This window comes from Rattus norvegicus, chromosome 13 (assembly GCF_021556685.1).
Source record: "Rattus norvegicus strain SHRSP/BbbUtx chromosome 13, alternate assembly SHRSP_T2T, whole genome shotgun sequence".
NCBI lineage: Eukaryota > Metazoa > Chordata > Mammalia > Rodentia > Muridae > Rattus > Rattus norvegicus.
This window is the reverse complement of record NC_141546.1, coordinates 71,774,297-71,788,290: the sequence shown is the minus strand read 5'-3', so window position 1 is coordinate 71,788,290 and position 13,994 is coordinate 71,774,297. Positions and strand designations below refer to the sequence as shown.

Genomic DNA, 13,994 nt, shown 5'->3' with positions numbered 1-13,994 from the left:
GACCCTAAGTCCCCAGCCTGCCTCATTTTCTCTTTGCCTTTCGGTGTCACGAAGGGGGAACAGACTTGCCACGAGAAGTCATGTCGTTTTGCCATGGCCTCAGAACACAGCCCCTCCCCTGAAGACCCAAACCTCTGAAACAGTTAGCAGAACGAATCTTTCCTCCGGAGACTCCCACCCAGTGCGGGACAGGATGACCGCCTCGGGACGCCAGGTGGAGTGGAGCGACAGGCCAGCTCTCCTCGCTGAGTGCCATTCTGGCCGCCAGGTGGCGCTGCAGCACGTTGGGGGGTGGCAGAGGTGCACCTGTGGCTGCCTGTGTTCTGGTGCCAGCTTGTAGCACCACCACCCCACCCCACCCCCCCGCTAAGGGAGGACTCCCTTCTTTTCTCTGCTCCCATAGATAGGCAAAGTTGGCAACATAGAATAACCCTTCTCTTCTTGAAGGCGGAAAAAGAAAAGCCAGGCGCCCTTGGCCACCCTCGCAGGAGGCAGGCATGGGTGGGTCGCTTCTGCTTAATGGGCATCCAGGACTAAAGGGCAAGGACCGCTTGGGGACTGTGTAATGTTTAACCCAGGGCTGCAAGCTTCCATGTAGTAATAGTTCTGAAGACGTCCAGCTCTACCCTGGGCTGCCAGTGCACTGGCCTAGGACATGGGAAGTAGGGAGAATTTGAAGTCCATTGGCATGATAGGTGTCACTAGCTGTACTATTGGCATTACTGCCACTGCCGTTTATTTTCTCTGGAGACAAGGGGAAGGCTTTTCAGAAAAAAAATTAGTTTATTCCTGGCATAAGAACCAGAAGAATGATAGCAACCCCCTAGGGAAAGTGCTCTGGGTTTTGGGCCACTCTTCTAAATGTGTTGTGCTCTGCAGTGTGCCCCGGGAGAAGGCCAGGATCACGGCTTGCATGCAGTTCCGGTATCTCCCACTGGGTGGCGCAGACCCCTGAGCTCTGTCCTGGGATTGCAGAACGGATCTAGGCGAGCAACCGATTAGGGTCTCATGCACATGAAGAGATGGCTGCCTTTTTTTCTCCCCTTGGATTTGAGTCTCACAGAACGGGCACAGAGACCCTGGGTTTGCCTAAGCCTCAGATGGACCAGAAGTGGGTTCAGGAGGGTGATGGCGTGAGAAGCCACAGTGGATCTGTAGTCAAAGTCAGACCTTAGGGTCATGTCTTGCAAATCCTGGGAGGGTAACAGTAAGGAAGTAGGAGACTCTCAGAGCAGGCAGGGAGGGCCAGGTCTACTGGAGAAGAGACCTATCTTTCTTCTCCCTGGGCATTCCCTCTAAGAGGTCAAATTTTCTAGCACCCTCTGGTAGTTGCTTAAGCTTGATTTCATACCTGAGAATGAGCTATTCTCCAGGTTTGGTTTTGTGCTTGTGAAAAGAGGGACAGTTGAGGTGAGGCCTGTAGGGGAGACAGGACCTAGGCATGGTAGCCTGCGGTTTCCTTTGGACTTTTCTGGAGCACAAATCTGTTGGCTTTACACAGCTTACTTCCAAAGCGCCATCTCTCCGTTCCAAAGCTTCTGGATCTCCCTACAGCATTTTTTCCCCCTGCCTGAGCCGGGGCAGTCTCCCCAACCCCCTATCCTCCCCCTCTCCCCTGCTTGGCCTCTCTGGAAAGTTGTGAGTGACCCTGTCAGAAAACAATATCTTTGTTAGCATTGAAACCTCCAACACCAGATAAATCCTGCTGTAGGGAAATTCCTCCTTCCTCCCATTTTGGAACCTGTATCCTGGGACTCCAATTCCTTTTGTTAAGTACAGTTTTGCTCTGAGCCTGAGTCTCCCCGCAGTTCTCTGAGCCTCAGTTATTCCCAGACCTCAGAACTGTCAATCACTATTTCTTTAATCAGCATACCTTTTGAGGAATTAGAATAGATTCCCCCCAACCCCTTTGGGTGCTGGTGATAGAAGCTAGGGCCTTCTACATGCTAGGTAAGCTACATTTATGCTATAGCCCCAGGCCTTGATTTCTTTTTGTAATAAGAAAATGCTTAAATATCTTTATCTATGGGCAAAAGTTTACATGCACTTGTCCGTCATGCCCTTCCCTCGCAGCATGAACTTCTTATAGACTGGAAGGTTGGCTGGTGAACCAAGACTGCCAGTCTTGGGGATTTCTAGTGTTTTGCATGTTGAAAGCAGTGTTGTATCTTGGCCCTGATAGCACAAGGAGTGATCTTTGGGGAAATGAGTCACTAGCACCTCCCTCCCTCCCGGTGACTGTCCTCCCACACCCTGGGGACTGGGTGCACTGTACAGGAGGGAATCATTAACAATCTGGAGGGTGAACACTTCAGAGACAGAATGCAGTAACCAGGCCAGACAGGCCTGTTGTTTTCACGCTTCCATGGAGAAGTGAGAAATACAAACGGTCTCTACCTTCCCCGCAAATACAAGGCTTTGCTCTGAGTCTCTGATTCCACTTCCCTGGACACAGGCTGCCCAGTTGCACAGAGTCAAATCCAAACAAAAACTCTTATTCATAGTGTTCAGGAGATGCCCGTCCACACAGCTCCACGAGGACCAGGGTTCTCTGACTACAGTGAGAGCTCGGGGATTGGGGGGAGTCATGCCCAAGCTCTCACCGCATCCAGAGCCCTCTGGTTACGCAGGCAGGGTGCAGTTCAACCCCCAAATTCTGTTTCAAACTTGGTGCTGTTTCTCCAGGTTTTAATGTGTCTTCGGGAGAGAGACAGTGAGTGCATGGCTGTCTCTGGTGTAAGGATGCTCAGCTTGCAAGGCTGCAGAAACTGCAGGGAATGTGTTCCCTGCCTCCCTCCCATGCTGAGTCTCCTAAGCCGCCACCACAGGACCACACCTCCCTGCACTGACATACTGCTAGGTACCAGCCATGTACACAATGGTTTAGCTCCCGCAACTGATGAAGGCCAGGCCAAAGGAAGCTTTTATTTGTCACCTCCACAGAAGCTAAAGTCACTTGGGAAAAGGGAAAGAGACTCTATCAGATTGGTCTATAGGCAAGCCGGTGGGGCCATTTTCTTGATTAATGATTGATGTGGGGTAGCCCAGCCCCATGGGGGGCGGGGTGCCACCCCTGAGCAGGTGGGCCCAGGCTATATAAGAAGTAGGCTGAGGAAGCCATGAGGAGCAAGGTAATGGGCAGCATTCTTCCATGACTTCTGCTTCAGTTCCCACCTGCAATTCTGCCCTGGTTTCCCTTCATGATGGACTGTGGCAGGAACGTGTAAGCCAAATAAACACTGTGCCCCACAGGTTGGCTTAGGTCTGTGTTTTAGCATAGCAACAGAGAGCCAAACTAGGACAAAGGCTAGCAGACCGACTCCAAGTCACAGTGTCATGCTAGCTGTGGTGTCATTCACCTGGGTGTCCTGGGTATCTGGGACATCAAACATGGTGGTGGGGTGGGCAAATGTAAACAGTGGGAGAGCAGGCCTGAGGAGAGCCTGTCTAACTGTGGTGACTCACAGTCCGCACCCTCTCCGGTCCAGCATAACCTTCAAAGCTGAAGAGCGAGGGCAGGGCTGGGGCGTAGCTCAGTTGACAGAGCATTTGTTTGACATGGGGCCAAACCCTCAGTTAAATCCTAGCACAGAGAGAAAAGACCAGGACAGCCAAGAACTGCTGGGTCCCCACCCCGCCCGCGTCCGCGTCCATTCTGAACCTGTTTAAGCGACTTGTCATTCATACCCTTCCAAAGTGTAAACTCCACAGCTATGAGCATAAACAGTTCTGTCTTGTGGCTTAGAATTGCAGGATAGACAAACAACTAGGGACAACAACTAGGATGGACAGCCCCATGGGGCCTCGGAATTTATTTTCTAAATTACTGAGCGAGAATCTCAGGTTGGTATTTTAGAGACAGAGACAGAAAACTCAAACATGCCCACTCTGGTTTGTCATAACAGTGGCAGACGAGCAAGGGGGAAATTCTGGGCCAAGTCTGCAAGAGGAGGTAGAAAATGAGCGCCTGTATTGTATAGAAAGATCCAAAGCAACTTGTTTCCTGGACGAGGATTTGCTTTGGAAATATCTAAAACAGCCATAGACCTTGACCACAGTAGAGGAGTTCTAAAAAGCATCCTAGGAGCTGGGGCTGACGAGATGTCTGGGTAAGGGAGCTTGCTGTGTTTTCAGATCTGGATTTAGTCCCCAGCATCCACACAGTGGTCCAGAACTGTCTGTGATTCCAGTCCTAGTGTGTGTATGTGTGTGTGTGTGTGTGTGTGTGTGTGTGTGTGTGTGTGTGGTATGTGGTGTGTGTGTGTGTATGACCTCTAGGCATTTACGTGGCATTCCTATGTGCAGGCATTCATATCCATAAAAATTCCATAAACATTCATATCCATAAAAATAAACATTCATATCCATAAACATTCATATCCATAAAAATAAAAACTGAAAATTCATCTTTTTTTTTTAAAAAGAAAAACGTAGAAGCCATTAAAAATAAACGTGAGAGACTGGGCTATAGCTCGACTGGTAGAGTGCCTGTCTGGCGTCATTACCCCAGACTGCACGAGGTAGGCATGGCGGCTTGTAATCTCAGGACTCAGGGGACAAGGAAGGAGGATGAGTTCAGGGTCAACCGGGACTTCACAGTGAGTTTGAGGTTAGCCTGGGATACACGAGACCCTATCTCAAAACAAACAAAGGCCCAGAAAAATCTTGAAAATTCTGTAAGCACACAGGTGGTTACATTTCCCTTTAAGTGAACATTCCCTCCAGAAAGGAGAGGGAGGCTCGTGAAAATCTTCATGTCTGGAAACAAATTTGCAAGATTTAAGAGTCCCCCCACCTCCTGACACCTCAGCTTTTGTAAACGACTCATGGAGGAGGCCAATGACTGTGCCGTGAGAAGAGATTCTCCAGAGTTGTCACTCGTGCTGGGTGTTTAGGGTGGGCTTTTCTGTGAGGTAGCTGCTCTTGAGCCATCCTGCCCCCTCCTGTGAGCAATCCTAATAAAACCTCACTGGACCACTGGCTGGACTTCAGGGCAGTCATGGATTCTCTTTCTGGGGTGAGCAGAAGTCTGTGTATGTGTACGTGCCTGTGTGCGTGTGTGTGTAGTGTGTATGTATGGTGTGTATGTATGGTGTGGTGTGTATGTGTGTGTGTATGTCAAGTTTCAGCATCTCAGTCAGGAAAATCTCTCCCATAGCAACATGTGATGGAAGTAATGTTATGGGGTCCTCTTGGATCTAACACAACTCAAACACCAGGTGAAGGCAGATGACAAAAATGTATTATAATCAAGCTGCTGCTGATCAACCAGGGCTACAGCACAGACTCAGAAGCTGAACTTCAACTCTGGGCCAGTAATTCACACAGAATTTAGGTTTGCAAACCACAAACATCTGTGCCGAGTTATTGTTATATTTCCCACCAATCAGGATTTAGAGATGAGGGCTTTCCTTTTGTTGTTGATCTCTGTCAACTTATACAGAATGTAGGTTTTATAGTCCAACCTATTGAATCCATTTATTTGTTCTTCTGTAGTTAGGAGCAGTCATTATGTTTTGGGGGCACGACAAATGCATAACGGGAGCTGTGGTCAGGAACAGTCATCATGTCCTAGAACAAAATGGCAGCACTAAGGCCAGCATTCTTCTGCTTGTTCCCAACAGTAAGAGCAGGAGCAGCTGTCTCTAGAACTTATCTTCAGTTTGAGGGTCACAAAAATGAGTACTTAAGAGAAAACTTAGTTCTGTCCAGAGTAGCTTTTTCTTGCAAACTCTCAAAGAAAGAAAAAAGATGATCAAGGAAACACATGACATTCCTGATGGGCGGATAGCTCCTGGTCTGTGGAAACTTGTTCAGGACCACCTTCTCCAGGGAGGCTCTAACAGCAGTGCCAGTGTCTGGTCACATTCCTGCTTCTGGGTTCTCTAAACTTGTCATAACGTCGAGAAGATGCCAAACGCTTAGGTCAGTCTCTCTCCACATCGCTCCAGTGCACTGTTGGGAGTCGGGAACTGTATCTTCATCAAGAAGAGAAAAGATACCCAGCAAGCTTTGCTTACACCTCAGCAGATAGAATCCTAGCATTGGGGTAGCACTTTCAAAAGTCGTGTCCACAGTCTTCCCTTGTAGAACGTTCTCCAGGAGTTAGTTCTTCATGGGTTCCTGCCCACATCTACTCTCCCTTGAGTAAACTACATTGCCTCTGTACTCACCCATATTTCCGAGGAACAATGGTTTCAGTGGGTTGGAGCTGCTCTAACAGAACACCAAAGGCAGGTTTTTTTTTTTTTTTTTTTTTTTTTGGTTCTTTTTTTCGGAGCTGGGGACCGAACCCAGGGCCTTGCGATTCCTAGGCAAGCGCTCTACCACTGAGCTAAATCCCCAACCCCAAAGGCAGGTATTTTTAAACATCAGAAATTTGTCCTTATGTTTCTGAAGCCTGAAAGTCCAGGTTTGAGGGATGAGCTGGTGTCTGGTGAGGCTGTTCGTTTCCAAGATGGTGGCTGGTTGTCAGGTTCTCTGGAGGGGACGAATGTGGTATCCTCATGTCTCTGAGGGGATGGGACAGCAAAAAGAGTCCAGTCTCACTCCCTTAATCCTTTCTATAAGAGCTGTCATCCCATTTGTGAGGGGAGGGGCACTCACAGCCTAACCTCTACAACTATTGTTTTGAGACATGCTGTGCACTGAGAACCAAGGACCATCACTCTCTGCCCTGCATTCTAGTATTTGCTCCCTGGAAGCCATGTTCTGGACATTGGAAAGGGCTGTCCAGACTCACATTCCTCTGTAACAGCTAAATGGCAGTGCCAGCAGAGAGTAGAGGAACAAGGAACATCTTACAGGCTGAGCTCGCTGACTCAGAGTGGGACAGGTGAAGAGAGATGAGCATGGAATGTGGTCCTCCATTGGGTTTCCGGCTGCAGGCCTCAGAGATGCTCAGGGCAGCCTGTTTTTGTCTTAGCCAGTTCAAAGTCAGAGCCCTGTTTAATTCTGATCTTACTGTTGTTGTCACTCACTTGGAGCCAAGAAACCAGTCCTGCAGATAATGAAATGCCCAGTTAAGCATAGAAACAAAACCATGGTGACCCTGTAAACAAATAAGGTATGGGAAAACAATGGGAACTGTAGGTCCTTATAATGAATTCGGATCCTGCTCAGATTAAATTAATTCAACTGTAAGACACAGAGGGTGGTGGTGGAGGAAGCAATGAGGCGCCAGCCTTCACAAGCATTCTTTGTGGTAGCCTGTGTGATGGTTCTCTTGTTTTTAAGCTGCTATAACCTCATTCTTTTAGATCCACCTCTTTAAGATGTGGGTAAATGTTGCCAGGTGTGGTGCTGTGTGCCTTTAATCCCAGCACTTGGGAGGCAGAGACAGGCAGATCTCTGTGAGTGAGGCCAGCCTGGTCTATAGAATGAGTTCTAAGACAGCCAAGGCTATACAGAGAAACCCTGTTTCTAAAAACAAAGCATACACACACACACACACACACACACACACACACACACACACACACACACACGATGTGGGTAAATGTGCCTGTATAGTCTGAATGGAAGTGTTCTTCTGTGCCACTAAAGAAAAGATTAATGCTGAGAACTAACCTGGCAAGGAGAACGCTAGTTTTAATCAAGGAACCACTCTTTAAAGGACTTTACCAGGATAACGATAACTGCTGGCATGTGGATGACACACTGAATTATACAAGACTCACAGGCTCTTTGAAAAAGGCTGAGCAGAATTTCTTCCTGGAAATCCGTGGGTAGCTGCTCACATCCTATCATAACCACATCCAGATTGCTGGTCCTTGGGGGAAGGCAACATTGGTTGGGTGTCTGCTCCACACACCCCTCGTTCCAACAAGTGGGAGAAACAGTAGGTGTGAACACCAGGCCTCACAACTGAGCAAGGTGAGGTCCCCAAGCTCTCTGCTGGAATCACCCAGCTGGACGCCGGCTCACCAGGTCAACCAAGGGTCAACCAAGTGTATGTCTTAAAATCTTACATGTGTGTATTCGTGTGTTTGTGTGCATGTGTGAGTGTAAGGGAGTGCATGCCATGTTGTTTGCTGTTTGTATAGATCAGGCCAGCTGGTCTGTGAGCCTCTGGGAGCTTCCTGTCTCCACCTCCCATTTGCCCAGGAGAGCCTTGAGATTACAGATACATGCATGCTGTTTAAATGAGAGGGGGAATATGAACTCAGGTCTTCAAGCTTGTACAGTAAGAGCCATCTCCCTGATCCATATATATATATATATATATGAATATATATACACATATATATGAATATATATACACATATATATGAATATATATATGAATATATATATATGAATGTATGCATATTCTCTCAATTTGAACAAGCTCAGATCTGCTCTCTCTGATCTGGGTTTGGTGAGTTGCACTTAAGCAAAACAATGAAATATTTTATTATCCCATTAACTATAATCCTATATTATGCAAGGAATGAAGGAGAAAAGTTGCATGGTAGAATTTCCAGTCTAGGCTTGGAAACCAATTATGCAAAGACAATTCTTATTTCCGATTATAATGCGGTGTTTATTACATCTGATCAAGGACAAAACCAGTGCCAGATTCGTTAACAAGCCCTTAGGGGAGCTATTGGCCAGCTGGTGTTGCTGATTCCTGTGGAAATCCCTCCTTCCACTGACAGAGGATTGTGCAAAGGTGCTCACGTAGTTATGAATGCAGTGCTATGGAAGGGAAAGTCCGTGACCTTTATAATATTATGGACAGGCAAGCGAAAGAAAATTGGTTAAGCATCTAAATGCTGACCTGTTTTCGCTTTGAATAACCATCGGTACAATGTTCAGGGATTATGCAAATACATTGTATCCTTTTACAAGACTCTTTAAATGGTAACTTGCCTTAACTAGTAGCTATAATAAGGTCCAGAAACAGTTGAAAAGAACTGCTTCCACCTTTTTTTTTTCAACGTCAAGGATAAAACACCGGGCCTTGACCATGCAGAGTTTCTGTTGCCCCTTGTGTTGTAACCTAGCCCCCAGCTGCGGCTGTAACTAAAGAGAATCGGCTCCACAGGTCGGAAGGCAAGCCGGGATCTAGGAGCTTTGTAGAGATCTATTTCCCAGTTGTTATTTTTAAGTATATATGTGTCTGTGGATGGGGATCAGATCCCTAGAGCTGGGGTTACAGGTGGCTGTGAATTACCTTATGCTGGGTGCTGGGAACCAAACTGGATTCTCTGCAAGGGCAGCCCAGGCTCTCAGCTGCTGAGCCATCTCTCCAGCCCCCAGGACCCAGCATATTAACTGCAAGGAAAACATTGTCACCTTCTAATCTGCAAAAACATCAGGGAAAAAACAAAGGAAGCAGGCTGCTTGAGAACAGAGGCAGATACAGAATCCCAGAAGGTGGTATTGGAAAAAGGTGACTGGGCAGGCACTCACTGTAGGCGACCTACACCAGGAATCATGGTCCTACCATCTATACTGATGATCCGAAGTGCACTATGGAGAGACATGGGGGAAAGGCCAGACAGGATCAAGAACTCCACAGAGAGGAAGAACCATCTACGAAGGCCAGCAGAGCTCAGGAGGCTGCTCTGGCTGTAGGAGGATCGAAGGAGCCAGAAGAAGGCTGCAGGCTGCCTTGGAATTTGCGGCTCCTTGCAGGTCCCCTGGGTTTTTTTGTTTGTTTGTTTGTTTGTTTTTTGGGCTCTCTCTCTCTCTCTCTCTCTCTCTCTCTCTCTCTCTCTCTCTCTCCTTTCTCCTCCTGCTGGCTCCAGCTGCCCCTGCTCCCCATAGCAGCTCTCATTTGAGGGACAAGCCGGGGCCACTCCCTAGGAATGAATGCTCAGGTTTCAGTTCTGCCCTGACCTCAGCCTCAGCCTCTCCATGGCCAATCTGATAAAGTTACCAATGCGAGCAGTGACAGATTCCTGGAAGAGAAGAGCAGAAATGACGGCCGATCCCAAAGGCCGCTGTTTAAGCCTGGGACTTACTTTTCTGGTAACAGCAACTGAAAGTTGCTTTGACTCCACACAGCTTGGGACTTTGCTGCTCCTGTTTATGGAGATTTGCAGGGCAGACTGGGACTACAGTACAAAAGCTACTCACCTTTCCATGGTTGGCTTTTGTTCTGTGACAGCCTTGCTCCGTAGCCCAGGCAGGTCTTAAACTTGAGATAGTTTTACCCCAGCCTCGTCAAAGCACTGGGAGATTACAGACGTGTGCCACTCTGCCTTGTTTTTAAATATGAAGAACATTAACTTTTCTTCGTTGCCCTTTTACATTAAAGAGGTCCGTGTCATTGTGGGTGGGACCCTTGAGCCTTAGAAAATGGCGTTACTTCAAGAGCTTCACTATGATCCTGGTGAGTATGTGTCGTGCTGGGTCCAGTTAGAGTACCTGGTTCGGAGCCCCGCGCTGAACGGTGGCCTGAGAGGGGCTGGTGGCTGGCATCGTTCGATAGACCGCCTTCACCAGAGAGGGGACCTGGGCCTCAAGTCCAAAGGCCTCATAGAAATAATAGGTCCTTGCACAGAAAGAGCAGGAGACGGGAATGGTTCCGGTGACTGTCGCAAAGAGGAATGTCTGAGCATTTGGTGTGTTTGGGCTTGGAGGGGTCACAGGACAGTGCAGGGGGAGAGAAGGATGGGAGAAGGGAAGGGTAGCCAGCTATCCCTGCTAGAGCACTCAGGCACACAGGGAACCTTTTAGACGTCCAGGCAGAGCCATCATACCACAGAGTAGGGGAAAAGGCAAAGGACCTGCTGGCCCTTCCTGGCCTTGGTTCCCCCTGTAGGGCATCGTTCCCACACAGCTCTGCCTGTGGCCTGGCCTCTCCAGGAGTTGATAGTGAAGTGAGACGAAGCCCACATGTCACCCACTCAGGTCTGCTCTATGGGGCACGTGGAAACACGCAGGTCCCGGCAGGCTTGCTTGGTTTTCTGCTGCTGGATTGCCCAAGAGTGGGTAATTAATCATTTCTGGGCACTGAGAGATCCAAGAACATGGGGCTGGCCCCTGGTGAGGGCCCTCATATTCATCATTCCAACAGGGGGAACAAGAGGGGGCAAGACTGAGAGAGGAGGGAACTGCACTGTACAGCATTCATTCATTCATTCACTCATTCACTCAGTCATTCATTCAGGAAGGCAGAACCCTTGCAACTTAAGCCAGGCACCTCTCAGCTCCATTGCACTGGAGACAGAACTGACAATACAGGAACTGTGGGGGACACACTCCAGCCACAGGAACAGCACTCATGCAGAAGTGATGGTGACAGTTGCCACACTGGAATTGGCTCCATGCTGAACTAGGAGTTGGGAGTGAGAAGCACAGTAGTCTCCTTGCTATTCTGCCATAGCCCCGACCCCACTAAACCTCCCACGGCCATTTACAAAATACACGTCTGTTCCTCTAGATTGGCATTACTCTGGTGGCATAAAACGGTAGAGATTGGAGAGGGAGGAGTTTAAACGTCCTCATTTTGCAAAAGACCCCACTTTGTAATTTTTCTAGAATACTTAATTAAGTATTCTGTGACCCCATGGAAGCTGCTTACCCTCTTTGAGTAGTTTGATGAGACCCTGTGTGTTACGTATAACATAGGAGTCAGTTAAGTCACCATAGCAACAGCTCTTTTGCTCTCTAGCATCCTGAACATGGCACGGGCCGTTCGCCATGCTCCCCATGCCTTCTGCATCCCTATTCACAGGTCCTCCCCAATGGCTCTACCTCCTTTGACCCTCTTAAGCTTGGCTCCAGTTGTGTTTCCAGTAGCCCTCCCTCTGGTTCTGGCCCCTAAGTTCAAGCCCAGTGCCTCCCTCCTCTGTGCCTTGAGTCATCCCTGAGCAGCCTGCTCTTGGTGCCGTGTTAGGGGGAGTAATCTTAACTACAACCGCTTGCCAGGACAGTAATTCCACAATAGGGTCTTCCCCTCATCATGCTGAGCGAAGTCTGCAAGTACCAACGTGCCGGGAGAAGGAGGCTTGCCGGAGGAGAGCTGGGCCAACTGCCTCTTAGATTCTGCTGCATTCGGATGAAAAAAAGACAGGAGGGCTTGTCCATGGCTCCTCTCTCCAGCTGAGCCATCTCTCCAGCCCCCAGGACCCAGCAGGTTCTGGATCTCCCACACAGGTCCCCTCTCACCTCCCAGTGACCTCTGAGAGGTAGGGAGGGCATCTCCATTTTTATGGTATAAGAGATTAGAAAAACCCAGCAACTGGCTCTAGGCTAATTTTATGGCCAATGTAAGGCCAGCCAAAACCAGGAACTGTGTCTTCTTGTTCCAAGTTATTTTCTGTCACTCTTCTTCCCTTTGTTCTGATTCCTTTGTTCTCTCCTTTCTCAGAAATTTACATGCCTGCTATTTACCTAACCTGCCAAGAAACTCGGTCCCATAATTCCTTGAGAGACCCATCAAGTCCACACGGTCATTTCTACCTGAGGTACATTGAGGCCAGATGAATCTTTCTCAAAAGCCAGAGGGACTTCTGAGAGCCATGGCCTGCTCCCAGAGAAGGCAGTTCTGAAGCTTCCCTTCAACTGACCTCATGTCGTGGGCACCCTGGGGTGCAGTGGCCTTCGCCTCTGTAGTTTGTTCCCTTGAGTATGCTGTGTGTTTGATTTCCAACTGTGAGTGGAATAGCCAGTGCCCAGGGTAGCAGTAAGGGGGCTGTTATGTGGAATTCTAGAGGAGAATCAGAGATAAACTGGGACAGAACGGGACTGTGTGACATGAGTCGACGTCTCTTGCTCCAGTCCCCGATGGACGCTTAGTCCTGTGCGTGCTGTGTACAATGGATTTGGAGTTAATGGAAAGGGATGGGTCATGTGTGACTCAGTAATTAAGATGCAGCAGGGACCACCCAGAGCTCAGTGTCACAAATGCCACACCAGGAAGGTCTCACTAGACAAGAGGCTGATGGGAGCCCAAGTCAGCAAGACATGGCTTCCTCGAGCTCTTCTTCCACTATTGTGTTAAGTGCATGCAACAGTGTCAGAAATTCTAACTCACAAAACCGAAAACTCCAGAAAGAGGAGCTTTTCGGGGGAGGTACGGGGGCTTACAGAGGACATGACCAGAGTCCAGGGAAACTGTGGACCAAGCAGTCTGAGGAAATAAATTACGAGGTAGCAGATACTGGGACTGCGGCCAGAGGAAGGAGCTATTGGCCTGCAGAAAAGGCAAAGAGTAATTCCCCTGATGCAAAACAGAGGACCACGTCAGCAAAGTCAGAAATATCCAGCCTCTTTCGACTCTAACTCGCACTCACCTGAAGCCATCAACTAAAGCCACCAACCCTGAGCAACATGGTGGTGGTGGCTTCCATCATCAAGTGGTACAAAGCCTCAGCCTAGGTCTTCCTGCCTATGTGAAACCTATCTCTTGTCTGTGCCAAGGACACTGCCGCCCGCCTTTGACAGAGACCTAGCCCAGGCCTATCTTCCTTCTCAGGGAAGAGCTTTCTGTCTACGCTACTCACACCATGTGGCTGAGCTAGAAACACGTCCAGCGTTACCCCATAAGCATCGACCAGGAACTTTCCTTTTCATCAGCTGCCATGTGGATTTCAGAGAGCGTTTTGCGTCGTCCCGTTCCCCCCTGACATCTGAGAAAATTGTCGCAATCCAGCCGAGCTGTAAGATGACCCTGCCTGTGATAATAGGACACGGCTTAGCAAAGACAGCAAGGTCAGCTGACTGGGGTTCCGTGTTCTGCGAGCTGTTTCCACCGGACCGATTCACGATCAACTCTTTGTTTTCGCAAGGACTATCAGATGGTCACCGGGGATCAAGCCCATGTTTTGTGACAGTTAATCAGCAAAGAACCCTACAGATACACATAGAAGGAATGGATGCAAACAGCCAAGCTGGTATTTGTAATGAATTCCAGACAGACAACTTTGCATTGAACCATTAGCCTAAATTCGGTATTTCCAGCTCTTCCAAGATGGGCCTAGATGACTTTTTTTTCTGTGTAGTGGGGAATGCTTGGCATAGAAAATGTTTAAGATCTCCAGGCTTGTGCCAATTAGAAT

At 48.6% G+C, this 13,994-nt stretch overlaps 1 long non-coding RNA gene across 1 annotated transcript; it reads right to left on the bottom strand.

Moving 5' to 3' along the window:
* Positions 1-5,220: 5,220 nt before the first annotated feature.
* LOC148001710 (uncharacterized) lies at positions 5,221-10,434 on the bottom strand. The gene is made up of 2 exons (XR_015635561.1): positions 10,066-10,434; positions 5,221-7,000 (listed from the first exon to the last, which is right to left on the bottom strand). It is a non-coding gene; the product is annotated as an uncharacterized LOC148001710 (long non-coding RNA).
* Between the last annotated feature and the right edge of the window lie 3,560 nt (positions 10,435-13,994).